The sequence below is a fragment of the Melanotaenia boesemani genome, chromosome 17 (assembly GCF_017639745.1).
Source record: "Melanotaenia boesemani isolate fMelBoe1 chromosome 17, fMelBoe1.pri, whole genome shotgun sequence".
Lineage (NCBI taxonomy): Eukaryota > Metazoa > Chordata > Actinopteri > Atheriniformes > Melanotaeniidae > Melanotaenia > Melanotaenia boesemani.
Genome location: NC_055698.1, coordinates 7,223,118 through 7,229,974, shown reverse-complemented (window position 1 = coordinate 7,229,974; position 6,857 = coordinate 7,223,118).

The window sequence follows — 6,857 nt, the reverse complement described above, 5'->3', positions numbered from 1 at the left end:
ACTGTAAAGGCAGCTGGATTTATGATTTCCGGTTGTACTATCCTTAATGACTATACATTATTTGTCAGCTAATTTTAATTTGGTCAATATACATGGAAAATGAAATATGTTATTTTTAATGTAGAAAGGAGATGTTTAAAAGAACATCTGATTGCCGATTTATAATATTTTAAATATGCATGTATTTATTTAAACATTGTTTTGTTTTTATACATTTAGATACTATACATTGCCTAGCCTTTGTGTGTTTTTTCTTAGACCTCTTTTTTTTCTCACAGTCGTGTTGCTATAGATGGAGGCTTGATACAAGCATGTTTTGGCTTTTCTTCTTCTTCTTCTTCTTCTTCTTCTTCTTCTTCTTCTTTTTCTTCTTCTTCTTCTTCTTTTACCTCTTCCTGCACTGTATCATCTGTTATATTTTTTCTATCAACTGTACATTTTAAATGTGCTAAATAAAAACAAAACAAAAATATCAGTAATGCTCTAAAATATTTATGACACAATATTACTATTACTGACACTATTTTATCTACACTAAACTTCAATTGAAATATATTTGCATTAAAAGAAAAAAGGGTTAAGGATTTGCACTGCTGTAATGGGGCACAGAAGCTCCATTGGTACATGGAAAAATTTATATAGACTTGTAGTCACTAGTGTTGAACCCTATAATATATAGTGCTGGGCAATGATTCAAATAATTTGTAATTGTGATTAATCGCATGAAATGTTGCAATTAATCATATTGGTACATGCAAAATGTATTTTCCTCTAAAAGAAGGTGCTATATGAAGAAAATGCAGTAAAATTTGGTTTACAAACACTACATCAGGAGTCTTCCTGCAGATGCAAGTGGCCCTCTGGACCTTCCACAATGGCTCTTAATACATGGCTAAAAATGCTAAAAAAAAAAAACATTTGTTCTTTTAATTTTTTTTTTCATTGAATAATTGCACTGAATTTTCACAACATGATGACTCTAAAAGTACCATTAATATTTTTTAATCAATTTTTCTTGTCATTAGGTTGACAACTATGGGCTTTTTTTAAACATAATTTTTCACATATATCTGCATACCATAGAAGAAAGTCTGTCTACTGCAGAAGTTTTATTTCTTTATTTTAAAAACTAAAAATAGAAATAAAAATGTGGTTCTTCAAAAATAACAACAAATTTTCTATAATGGACAGTTGTCAGAAATTATAAATAGTCTACTTTCAAAAGGCCTCATAACATTTGCGGTTGTAAAGTTTTATTTAGCTGGCTGAGGGAAAAATGGCTCTTTGGATTGTAAAGGCTGCAGACCCCTGCACTAAACACATAAACAGATTTAGCAGCAGTTTTCTCTTTAAACAGCAACAGTTAACATATTTTTAATATATATAAAATCAAATATTTATGACAAAGAAGGATGAATGTTCAGGATTTACTAACTAAAAGGTAAAAAGTCAGCAGGATGAATTTAAAGCTGTGAAGCTGTTTCCTTCTAAACACAGAAGGAACAATATGTGATGAATATCAGCATCAGGTTAACAGACAGAAAGCAGGATTAGAATCTCACAGCTTCTAGATGGTGAGGAGAGAGAAATGTTCACAATATGCACAATAACTTCCATCCATGCAGCTTCAGTCAGTCATTATCCAGATTCCCTGCCTATAAATTCCCTAACTTTGCATTCTTAGCTTGGTTGTTTAGCTTAACCTCTTGCTCTTGAACCCTCCGTTACTGGGAATTAAGGGTGTAACGTCAGGTCTGTAAATGCAACTATAGGCATGTGTGGTATCCATAGAAAGTCCAGAATCTCAGCTAACAGCTAGGTAAAACCATTTCTGTGACCACCAAACGCAGTTAAGACAAAAAAAAAAAAAAAAACAATTAAAAGACCAGGTACACAGGTCTGAAAATATATATAAAAACAAATTATGTCTCCCCATGTCCACCCAACAGCATGAACATGGAAAACGACTCCTCTACTGAAAGCTCACATCACACAGATTCCACAGCTGAAAGTTTCATCTTGTAAGACCAAGATTCACAGAACCAGAGGTAAAAGAAGGCCCTTTTTATGCTTCACGTTTTTAAAACATAGTCAAAAAATGTCTTACCTTTGCTTTACCTTTACCTTTGTCTTAAAAACGTATATCCACCAGGATAACCTACGATAAATAAATTAACGCCATTAGTCAACTACTATGTTAACACGATAATAATGCTTAACGTGCCCAACCCCTAATTTTTTTAAACATTTCTTTACTGATGCTTTAATAAGTCTTATCTTCAGCTGCTGCCATGCTCTGTGGGGATTAAATCAAATGTTTGACTTGGCCACTGCAGAATGTTCCACTTCCTTAACTCCAAAAAGTTATGGGTTACTTTTGTTTTATATTTTGGACAATATGGGCCTGTATTTGCAAGACAGTAATTGCAGCTTCGCATCTCATTCGGAATGAATCTTCTTAGTAGCCGCTGCGATTCCCGACCCCGGATGAGCAGTAGAAAATGTATGGACCCATTCATTTGGTCATGTGTAGCTTGCCATAGTTTTTATAGTGTAGCAGACATTTCGCCCTACCACACGGATCGACAACTTTTCGTAAGTATGAATACATGCTCTTCAAGGACCCATAAAATCCAGTGTAGGGTTCCCCAAGGATCAATTGTAGTCCCAATTCTTTTTAATCTTTACATGTTTTCTCTTGGGGATGACATCAAGAAACACAGCATTAATTTTCACAGCTATGCTGATGATACACAGCTTTACATTGCTGTGTCTCCTGATGATCTGAAGCCAGCTAACACCATTTTAAACTGTATTTTTAGATATAAAGTCATGGATGGCAGAGAACTTCCTACAGCTTAACCAGGTCAAAACTGAAGATTTAATCATTGGTCCTGAAGACAAGAGAAGTATAATTTTACCTAAATTATGTCATTTTAAACCTTTTCAGTGTGGGAAAGATTTCTTTTATTTTTGGACTCCAAGCTGGATTTTATTCCACATATTAGAAATGTCACAATGACAGGATTTTATCATCTGAAAAACATTGCCAGAATTTGCCCATTTCTCGCTCCTACCAGCACGGAGATGCTGATGCATGCTTTTATTTCTAGTAGATTAGATTATTGTAATGCCCTGCTCTCTGGTCTTCCCAAAAACAGTATTTCCAACCTACAGTTGCTCCAGAACTCAGCGGCACAAGACGAGAGGGTGGGAACATATTACTCCAGTTTTGAAATCGCAGCATTGGCTCCCCATGCATTTCAGGATTAATTTTAAGGTTCTTTTAGTCATTTATTAATGTCTTAATGGTATTGGGCCTTCTTATTTTTATGCACCTCTTTTAAATTATGAGCCCTCGCGGACCTTGAGACCCTTTATTTATTTTTCATTTATATAATTATTTTATCAATTGATTTGTGTTTTAGTCTGTTTTAATGTTATTCTATTTCGGTACATTATTTTTATGCTTTTAAACTTCCTTTTGTAAATGATTATTTTTAGCTTTATTTGATCTTTGTTTTAACTTTTTGAACTCCAGTGTTTTCCTCATGGGGATCCACCACACTAGGGGCTCTGCCTGCTCAGTCTGCAGGGTTGCTGTTGCAGCGTTTGTCCTGTCTGGATGGCTGGAGGTCCTGCGCTGCAACCCCATGGCTGTGTTGGGGATCCTGGCCAAATGTGATCAGGGCAGTTCTTGTGATGGCGCTCACTGTGGTCATGGGTGGGTGGGCTCTGGGTGTGGATGGATCCCCAAAATATTGTTTCCTCACAGCAGCATCAAGCCAGATGCTTATTCCATTATTGTTTCTACATTTGATTAAAAGACAAAAAAAAAGAAAAGTGGGTAAGAGTTCTTGTTTGAGTAGAATAGAGGGGGAGGGAGACGTAGGGGAACTTAGGAAGGGGGTATACTGTCAATAGTGGAAAATAGAGGTTAACCAAAGCTGCCTGTTGAACTTATACCATTTGTAAGTCTGTGTCTCAGTGAATGGACATGATTGACTGAGGTGAAGACCAGAATTTGTAGGGTAAAGTATAGTTTATGTTTTAACATTTAATACAAAGCCCAACAGTGTAACATGAGATTTAAAGGCAGAATTTAGTGTGTATTTAGGAGCAGTTGGGATTATAAACTTTTCTAAGGTTGAAAACCTAGAAGGACTTTAGCTCGCTGTCTGCATTCTGTAGGGTTTTATCTGTTAAAAATAGCAATTGTTCCATAAATGAACAAATGGATCTGTCTTCAAAATATCAAACTTTGTGCATTTGAGAAAACACAGCTGTGAGAAGAGAATGAATGAACACATCTTTTTTTTATCTATTCAAGCTTCCCATTTTCTAAATAGTCTCAAGTTAAAATCAATCAAAGGTGAATTCATGGATTGGGAGTTTCTCAAAGGTCTTCTTAGGGGAGTCAAAGAGTACTCCACTGCTTTTTGATGGATCTGGCTATCAGTGGTCTTTGTCTTTTGGGTTCTGGTCTTTGTGTTGGCCACTGAAAAGGTGTGGAGGGACCATCAGGGACACCCACCAACCAGGTTGCACAAACATCTTTTATGACTACATTTTCCCCACCTCTCACATCCAACTCATCTTTGTCACTTGCCCTTCCTTCATGGTGCTTCATGTGACTAAAGGCCCACTTATGCCCGACACAGGAGACAGCTACGCAGATGGATGGACAGTTTCGCCTGTCTCCTGATCCGTCTACACAGATCTTAGCCATCAGTAGCTTGATGCAGAAAAAAGGGGCAATATCACCAGAAATTGCAGGGGCAGTGATGAGCAGGAAAGCTGACATGTGACCAGCAAAAAAAAAAAAAAAAAAAAAAAAAAAAAAAAAGAAGAAGAAAGCACAACTGTTGAAATTGTGTGAACTTTAGAAGAAAGCCTATTCTAGTGTTTAGATAGATAGATAGATAGATAGATAGATAGATAGATAGATAGATAGATAGATAGATAGATAGATAGATGTGTGTAATTGGTGCTCTGACAGAGGTAGAGGAGTTCTGATTGCAGAAGGTAGGAAGGATTTCCTGTATCGTTCCTTAGAGCAACGGGTTGCGCGGTTGGAAACAATTTTATACCAAAGCAAAGCAACCAGTGTCTGAAACAGATGTCGGATTCTGGAAGTGAACTCTGAACTTAGCACTGCCTATAGTGGAGGAGTTGACTTAACAACCATGGCAACGTAAAAGCCTCATGGGAAGTATGAGGATGGCAACGTATGACAATGTTTGAAACGGATGTTTATGTACGTAAGGGAGCATAAATGGGTCTTTATCGGGAAGCACTAGGCCAAGCATGGCGAGGACACTCGACTGTACGACAACCCAGGCCAAAAGCATGGCGACCTGTGGTGGACCTAATAAGTCTCTTCATGAAAACAGGGTTAGATAACTTTTCTCTACTTGCTCCACTACATCTACAACAGCTTTAAGCTGCCCAGGAAGGTCCAGTCAGTCTTTATCCAAACTTGGTGGACTGCTACATATTCCTTCCAAATGAGAAGACTGTTTTCACCTACTTTATCTGTCCCATGTGTTGAGCACCACACACAGGACAGAGGCTGAGATTTTCTATCTGATAGCTTCCAGGGTGGCAAATCTGAAGCATAAAGGCTTTACTACCACTAGATGTTCAAAATAACCAGCTGTGAGAACAAACGCTAAACTTCATTGTATTTCTACAAGAGGAGTTCAACTCTACTGTAGCGAGGATATAAAAACGTGTCAAACAATAGGAAAATTCAAACAAAAGATAAAAGATGAGATAATTAAAGGATATAATAGGATATAATAATAGAATATAATCGTATCAGTTGAAAGCTATGTATATTGTATATTCTGATTTATTGTGTGTAGTAACATTGTGCGTTATGTAAGTGATGTTGTAATAGGTCATAATGTGTAATATTATTCAGAGATGCTGTGAAAGTGTCAGTATTTAAGTTGTTATTGACAAAAGGTTTTGGACTAGATAAGTGCTCAACTTCTTCCAAAACCCTTTTCGAACTTTGAAAGCTTTTTTTTTTTTTTTTTTTGTAACAAATATTTACTTTGTTTTAAATTTTTAGTTTGAAATAAAAAAGAAAGAAAAAGAAAGAAAAAAGATATAGGAAGGCTCACTATGATATGAACTGTGATAGCTGAAGCTGAGTTTCTATTGGTATCTAATCACTTTACTAAAAATGTATGACCATACTTCTCTTTGCTATGGATCAACATACATGGCAGCTGCCATATCGGTGCCACCATATTTACTATGGTGTTTCTGAATAGACAAACAACTGTATGTGAAGTGAGAACTCTGTGAGCTTTGTTTGATGTAACGCCTTAATGGGTCCACAGAAAAAGACATTCAACGTGAACGCAATATTGAAGTAGTTACCTGTAGTGAAGTAATTGCTGCCCCTGAAACCACCAGATCCTCTCAAAGATGAAAACATCTTCTGGCCATCGACGGCAACCGTCCATTCAGCATTGTGCTTGGCATTTGAAGTAAATTCTATGACCATCTTTAACACTAGATGTCAGTAATTATTACACACTAACCCTTCAAAGACAACCTTTGAAAAGGGTCAATGTAACCTTCAAGCTCATCGTATTTTGTTAATTGATTTTAGTCTATAATATAAATGTTCTCTGATTGTGTTGGAATTATATTTTACACGTGAAATAAACATTTCTGTTCCAGAGTATACATTGGATAAATCATTTAATGAAGAAATGAGCCGCTGCATAAAACATTTATGATTGCTTTCAGCATAACAATTGGCAAAGCTGACTATTTGTCTTTGTATTCCATTTAAAGCACAAATACAACATTTACTCTATTGTAATATTACTGTACCA